The sequence below is a fragment of the Argiope bruennichi genome, chromosome 11, assembly GCF_947563725.1.
Source record: "Argiope bruennichi chromosome 11, qqArgBrue1.1, whole genome shotgun sequence".
Lineage (NCBI taxonomy): Eukaryota > Metazoa > Arthropoda > Arachnida > Araneae > Araneidae > Argiope > Argiope bruennichi.
In genome coordinates this window covers 56,545,981-56,557,926 of record NC_079161.1, presented here as the reverse complement: position 1 = coordinate 56,557,926, position 11,946 = coordinate 56,545,981, and positions in this window count along the sequence as shown.

Here is an 11,946-nt window from a genome sequence, read left to right as displayed (position 1 = left end):
GAAGAATAAACTTTGAAAAAGGTGTTCCAAATTTAGGCTAAGAAATGCAATTGTCCAGATGGAAAATTTACCATTTCTCCGACTTCAGATGAAACTCAGGGCAATTCACCAAAGGAAGTGAGATCTTATATAGTGTTCCGAAAAATACGCAGAAAGAGGCAGAAAAACTAAGGTAGAATATGTACACTCCACCTGGAGATTTCGGAAGTACATTTATTTAGTAAAGAACAAGTTATCGATAAGTTGACGGAATGTCATTTTCTGCCCAAGTTCAACGAGAAAAAATTGCGCGAACTTGCAGAGACCGAAAGTGCTGCTATCGGATGACAGAAATATATCTCAGAAACAAAGTTAGATGTACAGAACACTGCTGGTAGTAAAAAAAAATCCCTTGCAAACCAGCGACGAACTGCATGGTAAAGAATTTACGGAAATGAAAGTCTTCAATGTGCCTCCAAATTCACAGACGGACTAAAACGCCTCTTAAAGGGAATATGGTCTTCGATGTATGCAACTATTAGCTTTGACATCAAAGGATTCTGATGTAGCCGAAGAAGTTGATCGGAATTCATCCTGTGAGCCACCATGTCACGAACTAATTGAAACGAGGAGAAATGATGAGTCTCCTGAAAAGATAGAGACAGTTGCCGACGAAAGATTTGCCGCTAAAATCGATTATCCGAATCAAAAACTATGTTGAAATCGGACGATCAGACCAATATATCCAAAAATGAAGGAGCATCAAAGGAAGAATAAACTTTGAAAAAGGTGTTCCAAATTTAGGCTAAGAAATGCAATTGTCCAGATGGAAAATTTACCATTTCTCCGACTTCAGATGAAACTCAGGGCAATTCACCAAAGGAAGTGAGATCTTATATAGTGTTCCGAAAAATACGCAGAAAGAGGCAGAAAAACTAAGGCAGAATATGTAAACCCCACAAGGAGCTTTCGGAAGCACATTTATTTAGTAAAGAACAAGTTATCGATAAGTTGACGGAATGTCATTTTCTGCAAAAGTTTAACGAGAAAAAATTGCGCGAACTTGCAGAGACCGAAAGTGCTGCTATCGGATGACAGAAATATATCTCAGAAACAAAGTTAGATGTACAGAACACTGCTGGTAGTAAAAAAAATCCCTTGCAAACCAGCGACGAACTGCATGGTAAAGAATTTACGGAAATGAAAGTCTTCAATGTGCCTCCAAATTCACAGACGGACTAGAACGCCTCTTAAAGGGAATATGGTCTTCGATGTATGCAACTATTAGCTTTGACATCAAAGGATTCTGATGTAGCCGAAGAAGTTGATCGGAATTCAGCCTGTGAGCCACCATGTCACGAACTAATTGAAACGAGGAGAAATGATGAGTCTCCTGAAAAGATAGAGACAGTTGCCGACGAAAGATTTGCCGCTAAAATCGATTATCCGAATCAAAAACTATGTTGAAATCGGACGATCAGACCAATATATCCAAAAATGAAGGAGCATCAAAGGAAGAATAAACTTTGAAAAAGGTGTTCCAAATTTAGGCTAAGAAATGCAATTGTCCAGATGGAAAATTTACCATTTCTCCGACTTCAGATGAAACTCAGGGCAATTCACCAAAGGAAGTGAGATCTTATATAGTGTTCCGAAAAATACGCAGAAAGAGGCAGAAAAACTAAGGCAGAATATGTACACTCCACTAGGAGATTTCGGAAGTACATTTATTTAGTAAAGAACAAGTTATCGATAAGTTGACGGAATGTCATTTTCTGCCCAAATTCAACGAGAAAAAATTGCGCGAATTTGCAGAGACCGAAAGTGCTGCTATCGGATTACAGAAATATATCTCAGAACAAAGTTAGATGTACAGAACACTGCTGGTAGTAAAAAAGAATCCCTTGCAAACCAGCGACGAACTGCATGGTAAAGAATTTACGGAAATGAAAGTCTTCAATGTGCCTCCAAATTCACAGACGGACTAGAACGCCTCTTAAAGGGAATATGGTCTTCGATGTATGCAACTATTAGCTTTGACATCAAAGGATTCTGATGTAGCCGAAGAAGTTGATCGGAATTCAGCCTGTGAGCCACCATGTCACGAACTAATTGAAACGAGGAGAAATGATGAGTCTCCTGAAAAGATAGAGACAGTTGCCGACGAAAGATTTGCCGCTAAAATCGATTATCCGAATCAAAAACTATGTTGAAATCGGACGATCAGACCAATATATCCAAAAATGAAGGAGCATCAAAGGAAGAATAAACTTTGAAAAAGGTGTTCCAAATTTAGGCTAAGAAATGATTTTGTCCAGATGGAAAATTTACCATTTCTCCGACTTCAGATGAAACTCAGGGCTATTAACCAAAGAAAGTGAGATCTTATATAGTGTTCCGAAAAATACGCAGAAAGAGGCAGAATATGTACACCCCACAAGGAGATTTCGGAAGCACATTTATTTAGTAAAGAACAAGTTATCGATAAGTTGACGGAATGTCATTTACTGCCCAAGTTCAACGAGAAAAAATTGCGCGAACTTGCAGAGACCGAAAGTGCTGCTATCGGATGACAGAAATATATCTCAGAAACAAAGTTAGATGTACAGAACACTGCTGGTAGTAAAAAAAAATCCCTTGCAAACCAGCGACGAACTGCATGGTAAAGAATTTACGGAAATGAAAGTCTTCAATGTGCCTCCAAATTCACAGACGGACTAAAACGCCTCTTAAAGGGAATATGGTCTTCGATGTATGCAACTATTAGCTTTGACATCAAAGGATTCTGATGTAGCCGAAGAAGTTGATCGGAATTCATCCTGTGAGCCACCATGTCACGAACTAATTGAAACGAGGAGAAATGATGAGTCTCCTGAAAAGATAGAGACAGTTGCCGACGAAAGATTTGCCGCTAAAATCGATTATCCGAATCAAAAACTATGTTGAAATCGGACGATCAGACCAATATATCCAAAAATGAAGGAGCATCAAAGGAAGAATAAACTTTGAAAAAGGTGTTCCAAATTTAGGCTAAGAAATGCAATTGTCCAGATGGAAAATTTACCATTTCTCCGACTTCAGATGAAACTCAGGGCAATTCACCAAAGGAAGTGAGATCTTATATAGTGTTCCGAAAAATACGCAGAAAGAGGCAGAAAAACTAAGGCAGAATATGTACACCCCACAAGGAGCTTTCGGAAGCACATTTATTTAGTAAAGAACAAGTTATCGATAAGTTGACGGAATGTCATTTTCTGCAAAAGTTTAACGAGAAAAAATTGCGCGAACTTGCAGAGACCGAAAGTGCTGCTATCGGATGACAGAAATATATCTCAGAAACAAAGTTAGATGTACAGAACACTGCTGGTAGTAAAAAAAATCCCTTGCAAACCAGCGACGAACTGCATGGTAAAGAATTTACGGAAATGAAAGTCTTCAATGTGCCTCCAAATTCACAGACGGACTAGAACGCCTCTTAAAGGGAATATGGTCTTCGATGTATGCAACTATTAGCTTTGACATCAAAGGATTCTGATGTAGCCGAAGAAGTTGATCGGAATTCAGCCTGTGAGCCACCATGTCACGAACTAATTGAAACGAGGAGAAATGATGAGTCTCCTGAAAAGATAGAGACAGTTGCCGACGAAAGATTTGCCGCTAAAATCGATTATCCAAATCAAAAACTATGTTGAAATCGGACGATCAGACCAATATATCCAAAAATGAAGGAGCATCAAAGGAAGAATAAACTTTGAAAAAGGTGTTCCAAATTTAGGCTAAGAAATGATTTTGTCCAGATGGAAAATTTACCATTTCTCCGACTTCAGATGAAACTCAGGGCTATTAACCAAAGAAAGTGAGATCTTATATAGTGTTCCGAAAAATACGCAGAAAGAGGCAGAAAAACAAAGGCAGAATATGTACACTCCACTAGGAGATTTCGGAAGTACATTTATTTTGTAAAGAACAAGTTATCGATAAGTTGACGGAATGTCATTTTCTGCCCAAATTCAACGAGAAAAAATTGCGCGAATTTGCAGAGACCGAAAGTGCTGCTATCGGATGACAGAAATATATCTCAGAACAAAGTTAGATGTACAGAACACTGCTGGTAGTAAAAAAAAATCCCTTGCAAACCAGCGACGAACTGCATGGTAAAGAATTTACGGAAATGAAAGTCTTCAATGTGCCTCCAAATTCACAGACGGAACTAGAACGCCTCTTAAAGGGAATATGGTCTTCGATGTATGCAACTATTAGCTTTGACATCAAAGGATTCTGATGTAGCCGAAGAAGTTGATCGGAATTCATCCTGTGAGCCACCATGTCACGAATTAATTGAAACGAGGAGAAATGATGAGTCTCCTGAAAAGATAGAGACAGTTGCCGACGAAAGATTTGCCGCTAAAATCGATTATCCGAATCAAAAACTATGTTGAAATCGGACGATCAGACCAATATATCCAAAAATGAAGGAGCATCAAAGGAAGAATAAACTTTGAAAAAGGTGTTCCAAATTTAGAATAAGAAATGATATTGTCCAGATGGAAAATTTACCATTTCTCCGACTTCAGATGAAACTCAGGGCTATTCACCAAAGAAAGTGAGATCTTATATAGTGTTCCGAAAAATACGCAGAAAGAGGCAGAAAAACAAAGGCAGAATATGTACACTCCACTAGGAGATTTCGGAAGCACATTTATTTAGTAACGAACAAGTTATCGATAAGTTGACGGAATGTCATTTTCTGCCCAAGTTCAACGAGAAAAAATTGCGCGAATTTGCAGAGACCGAAAGTGCTGCTATCTGATGACAGAAATATATCTCAGAAACAAAATTAGATGTACAGAACATTGCTGGTAGTAAAAAAAAAAAATCCCTTCCTAACCAGTGAAGAACTGCATGGTAAAGAATTTACGCAAATGAAAGTCTTCAATGTGCCTCCCAATTCACAGACGAACAAGAACGCCTCTTAAAGGGAATGGCCTTCGATGTATGGAACTATTAGCGGTGACATCAAAGGATTCTGCTATAGCCGGAGAAGTTGATCGGAATTCAGCCTGTGAGCCACCATGTCACGAACTAATAGAAACGCGAAGAAAAAATGAGTCTCCTAAAAAGATAGAGACAGTTGCCGATGAAAGATTTGCCGCTAACATCGGATTATCCGAAACAAAAACTATGTTGAAATCGGTCGGTCAGACCAATATATCCAAAAATGAAGGAGCATCAAAGGAAGAATAAACATTGAATAAAGTGTTCCAATCTGATGCTAAGAAACGATATTGTCCAGATGGAAAATTTACCATTTCTCCGACTTCAGATGAAACTCAGGGCTATTCACCAAAGAAAGTGAGACCTTATATAGTGTTCCGAAAAATACGCAGAAAGAGGCATAAAAGCAACGGTAGAATATGTACACCCCACAAGGAGATTTCGGAAGCACATTCATTTAGTAAAGAAGAAGTTATCGATAAGTTGACGGAATGTGATTTACTGCCCAAGTTCAACGAGAAAAAATTGCGCGAATTTGCAGAGACCGAAAGTGCTGCTATCGGATGACAGAAATATATCTCAGAAACAAAGTTAGATGTACAGAACATTGCTGGTAGTAAAAAAAAAAATCCCTTCCTAACCAGCGAAGAACTGCATGGTAAAGAATTTACGGAAATGAAAGTCTTCAATGTGCCTCCAAATTCACAGACGGACTAGAACGCCTCTTAAAGGGAATATGGTCTTCGATGTATGCAACTATTAGCTTTGACATCAAAGGATTCTGATGTAGCCGAAGAAGTTGATCGGAATTCAGCCTGTGAGCCACCATGTCACGAATTAGTTGAAACGAGGAGAAATGATGAGTTTCCTGAAAATATAGAGACAGTTGCCGACGAAAGATTTGCCGCCAAAATCGATTATCCGAATCAAAAACTATGTTGAAATCGGACGATCAGACCAATATATCCAAAAATGAAGGAGCATCAAAGGAAGAATAAACTTTGAAAAAGGTGTTCCAAATTTAGGCTAAGAAATAATTTTGTCCAGATGGAAAATTTACCATTTCTCCGACTTCAGATGAAACTCAGGGCTATTAACCAAAGAAAGTGAGATCTTATATAGTGTTCCGAAAAATACGCAGAAAGAGGCAGAAAAACAAAGGCAGAATATGTACACTCCACTAGGAGATTTCGGAAGTACATTTATTTAGTAAAGAACAAGTTATCGATAAGTTGACGGAATGTCATTTACTGCCCAAGTTCAACGAGAAAAAATTGCGCGAATTTGCAGAGACCGAAAGTGCTGCTATCGGATGACAGAAATATATCTCAGAAACAAAGTTAGATGTACAGAACACTGCTGGTAGTAAAAAAAAATCCCTTGCAAACCAGCGACAAACTGCATGGTAAAGAATTTACGGAAATGAAAGTCTTCAATGCGCCTCCAAATTCACAGACGGACTAGAACGCCTCTTAAAGGGAATATGGTCTTCGATGTATGCAACTATTAGCTTTGACATCAAAGGATTCTGATGTAGCCGAAGAAGTTGATCGGAATTCAGCCTGTGAGCCACCATATCACGAATTAATTGAAACGAGGAGAATTGATGAGTCTCCTGAAAAGATAGAGACAGTTGGCGACGAAAGATTTGACGCTAAAATCGATTATCCGAATTAAAAACTATGTTGAAATCGTACGATCAGACCAATATATCCAAAAATGAAGGAGCATCAAAGGAAGAATAAACTTTGAAAAAAGTGTTCCAAATTGAGGCTAAGAAATGATATTGTCCAGATGGAAAATTTACCATTTCTCCAACTTCAGATGAAACTCAGGGCTATTCACCAAAGAAAATGAGACCTTTTATAGTGTTCCGAAAAATACGCAGAAAGAGGCATAAAAACAAAGGCAGAATAATGTACACCCCACAAGGAGATTTCGGAAGCACATTTATTTAGTAGAGAACAAGACATCGATAAGAAGACGAATATCATTATCTGCCCAAGTTCAATGAGAAAAAATTGCGCGAACTTGCAGAGACCGAAAGTGCTGCTATCGGATGGCAGAAATATAGCTCAGAAAAAAAGTTAGATGTACAGAATATTGAAGGCAGTAAAACAAGTGATCCCTTGCTAACCAGCGACGAACTTCATCGTAAAGAATTTATGGAAATGAAAGTCTTCAATGTGCAGAAAAGAAACGGCCGAATATGTAAAACCCAGAAGGAGCTTTCGGAAGATAGACAAAATATAACGAAGCTTTCTTTGTCTCTAGAACTTCTAGTGAGAGTCCTAGAAAACAATTGCCATTCTTTGATACATTCTAAGAAGCTTTTGAACCGACAAATACAGGAACTCAAACTTTCTCCTATAGTAAAGAATCGGTAAAATATTGTGAAAAAACCGTAAGTCTTTACCGTATAGTTGAAAGTGACTAAAAGATTATTGCTACAAATAAAGAATTTGTAATGGAACGTGCTTCAAGACAATTCTTATCCAGACATTTACGTTTTCATACGAAAGAAAAGCCTTATTCCTGTGAAGTCTGTGGCAGAGCATTTTCGGACGGAAGCTGTTTGAAAAAACATTTACTCATTCATTCAAAACAAAAACCTCATATATGCGAAGTTTATGCCAAATCGTTTTCGCGCAGATATTCTTTAAAAATATATTTACGGTCTCATACGAAAGAGCATGAAGCGGCCTTGAAGTCAAAGAAAAATATAAAAGACTTGATGAGAGAAAATCTATTTCAGTGCGATTGCAAACGATTAGAATCGAGTAGAAAAAAAAATATGTGCCAAGGCTGAAGCTACGGTAATTCTTAAAAATGGTAAGCGAGAAATTTTACTAGAAACATGATCTGATTTTGAATGTTTAATAAAAATTTCAACAAATTTCAAATTATTACGGAAATTTTCCAGTCTCCTCTAATGGCAGTATCTGAAGGTATGGAAGAAAAATTACTTCCATTACTTCTTGAAGATAAAATAAAACGCATTAAGTAAATAAAACCCATTAATTTTCCCTCGTAGTCTATAAGAAATCCTCTGGCAACTTTGTCGAGAAATGTTTTATGAAGGACTGATTGTACACTTGAGATGTTTAAGATATATGCTGATGAATATTATGGGCTTTCCTCTCGTGAGATTATACAGAATCTGACAGAAGATAACGAAGCTGTGTTTGTCTCTAGAACTTCTAGTGGGAGTCCAAGAAAACAATTGCCATTCGTTGATACGCCGAAAGAAGCTTCCGAACCTCCAAATACAGAAACTCAATCTCTCTCCGATAGTCAAGAGTCGGTAAAATATTGTCAAAAAGCCGTGAGTCTTAACCGTTCAGTTGAAGGTGACTCAACGGTAATTGCTACAACAAAAGAATTTATAATGGAACTTGCTTCAAAACATTACTTATCAAGGCATTTACGTTTTCATACGAAAGAAAAACCGTATTCCTTTGAACTCTGTGGCAGAGCATTTTCGGACGTACGCTCTTTGTAAAGACATTTACGTATTCATACAAAACAAAAACCTTATATTTACGAAGTTTGTTCCAAACTGTTTTCGCGCAGATGTTCTTTAAAATCACATTTACGTTCTCATACGAAAGAGCATGAAGCGGCAGTGAAGTCAAAGAAAAATATAAAAAACTTGATGAGAGAAAATCTAGTACAGATTAAATCAGTCAATAATTAGACAATAAGGAAAAATAGAAGTAGAAATTAGCATTGATTTGCTTCATTAGCTCTTCACAAACTTATTCAAAGAAGCTAAAGAAGATTCTGGTTCCACTAATCGCCCAATATAATCGATATAATTGTTTTGAAAAGTTCAAAAAAGATGTAAAGGACTTTTCTAACACTATGTTGGACTTGATTTTCGTTGTAGAGACGCTTTAAATCGTACAAAAGAAGTACTTTAATGAAGATCTTAAAAAAACTGCGCAGTAATCTAATAAATGAAGCTCAAAAGATGCATCTGAAAGTCGAGTAGTTAATGATGGAAGCGGGTAACGACATGGATATTTGGAAAATGTGTATAAATAAAATTTAAAACCTTGAATACGATTGTGGCCTACTTCTTTCCTCAAAGTGTGAGTCAATTCTAAATTATCCTGATAACTTCGAGATGAAATGCTCTCACACAAAAATCTTCCCCTCAAACTTTATTCTTGAGGACATAATTTCCTTAAAACAAGAATGCCAACCTACAAACAAGACGGATATTTTCACAGATGGGTCCAAAATCGAGGGAAAAACCAGCTTTGCCTACTGTGTATTCCAAACGAACAAATTACTTATCAGTGGCTCAGCAAACTGAACGAAAAGAATTCTGTCTTTCAGGCAGAGCTGCTGGCCATTAAGGAAGCATGTAAATGGGCTAGCAAATACGATCATAACGCTAAAATATGGAGTGATAGCGAGTCCAGCTTAAAAGCGATCAGTTTATTCTCCACCTCAAGCCCAATTGTTCAGAAAATTCAAGCCATTCTGCTCCCCCAACCTTCTATTAAGTTAGGATGGGTTAAAGCACATGTAGGCCACAACGGAAACGAGGTTGCAGATTCCCTAGCCAAACAGGCCATTTCTGCAGGTACGCCCGTTCAATACCTAGCTCCTAGCAGCTATCTGAAAAGTATTCTAAATGTATTGAGCCTACAGCGATGGCAAGAAGAATGGGACAATGGCTCAACTGGCAGAAACATCCATCAAATCATCTCGAAAGTGTCCTTTAACCCATCATCTTGGAATAGGCTTGACATTATCATTGCAACTGGCCATGGCTCTTTCCCTTCATATTTCATGATATTCCGTATTAAACGATCTGATCAATGTGGCGGCGGCGAAGTAGGCGATCCCCTTCATTTTGCCACTAGCTGCCCTCTCACCACATCTTTTCATCTCAAAAAACCCATCCACGACCTAGAAAATATCTGGTGGACCAACGTTATGAGAAACAAGATGTCCAAGGTTAAAATTAGAAATCTTGTGCGGTTCCTACAAGAGAACGAGGAATTGATTTCTCCAGACCCAAGCCCAGTATAAATTTTCGTTTCATTTCTCAACCAAGCTCTTCTCCAGAATATATTACCTTCAATAGATTTCATCTCCTCATACTCCCCACCGAACACCTCCTTGATCATTATAATATTGTATATAGTTACTTTTTATGTGTATTGATGATATTTTGGTTTTTTTTTAAGTATATATTAATATTTTATGTCTTTTTATGTGTATTTCTTTTATCTTAATAAATACTCCCACTTATATCCTTTCAATTGACCTGGAATCCTAGAGATTCCAAGTTCGGGGATATTCTGTGGCAAAAGAAAGAAAGAAAGTCAATTCTAAATTTGAGCGAGAAGAAACGATTAAAATCGAGTAGGAAAAAAATATGTGCCAAGGCTGAAGCTACGGTAATTCTGTAAGATAGTAGGCGAGAAATTTTACTAGAAATGTCATCCGATTTTGAATGTTTAATAAAAAATGTAGGCAAGTTTCTAATAATTTTGGAAATGTTGCAGCCTCCTCTAATGGCAGAATGTGAAGGTACGGAAGAAAAATGACTTCCATTACTTCTTGAAGATCAAATAAAAAGCATGAAGTAAATAAAACCCATTAATTTTCCCACGTGGTCTATAAGAAATCCTCTGGCAACTTTGTCGAAAAATGTTTTACGAAGGACTCATTGTATATTTGAGATGTTTAAGATATATGCTGATGAATATTATGGGCCTTCTCTTCGAAAGATGATACCGAATCTGACGCAAGATAACTAAGCTGTCTTTGTCTCTAGAACTTCTAGAGGGAGTAAAAGAAAACAATTGCCATTCGTTGACACGCTGAAAGAAGCTTCCGAACCTCCAAATACAGAAACTCAAACTCTCTCCGATAGTCAAGAATCGATAAAATATTGTGAAAAAGCCGTAAGTCTTAACCGTTCAGTTGAAGGTGACTCAACGGTTATTGCTGCAACTAAAGAATTTGTAATGGAACTTGCTTCCAGACATTACTTATCAAGGCATTTGCGTTTTTATACGAAAGAAAAACCTTATTCCTTTGAACTATGTGGCAGAGCATTTTCGGACGGACGCTCTGAGTAAAGACATTTACGTATTCATACAAAACAAAAACCTTATATTTACGAAGTTTTGTTCCAAACTGTTTTCGCGCAGATATTCTTTAAAATCACATTTACGTTCTCATACGAAAGAGCATGAAGCGGCAGTGAAGTCAAAGAAAAATATAAAAAACTTGATGAGAGAAAATCTAGTACAGATTAAATCAATGTCAATAATTAGACAATCAGCAAAAATAGAAGTAGAAATTAGCATTGATTTGCTTCATTAGCTCGTCACAAACTTATTGAAGGAAGCTCAACAATATTCTGGTTCTACTAGAATAACTAGCAGCCCAATATAATTGTTATAATTGTTTTGAAAAGTTCAAAAAAGATGTAAAGAATTTTTCTAACACTTGTTTGGACTTGATTTTCGTTTTAGAGACGCTTCAAATGGTAAAAAAGAAGGACTTTAATGAAGATCTTAAAAAACTGAGCAGTTATCTACTAAATGAAGCTGAGAAGATGCAGCTTAAAGCCGAGTCATCAATGACGGAACTAGGTAACGACATTGCTTTTTGGAAAGATTGCATACATCAAATTGAAAAACAAGATTGTGGACTACTTCTTTCCTCAAAATGTGAGTCAATTCGAAATTTGAGTAATCTGAAAAGATTAGAATCGTGTAAAAAAGTGTGCTAAGGCCGATGCTCCGGTTATTCTGAAAGATGGCGGGCAAGAAATTTTACTAGAAACGTCATCCGATTTTGAATGTTTAATAAAAAATTTCGTCATATTTCTAGTAATTACGGAAATGTTGTAGCCCTCCTCTGATAGCAGGATATTAATTATATCCTTTTTAAGTGCATTTTCCCTGTAGCTCTTATTTGATCAAATATTTCCATCAATAA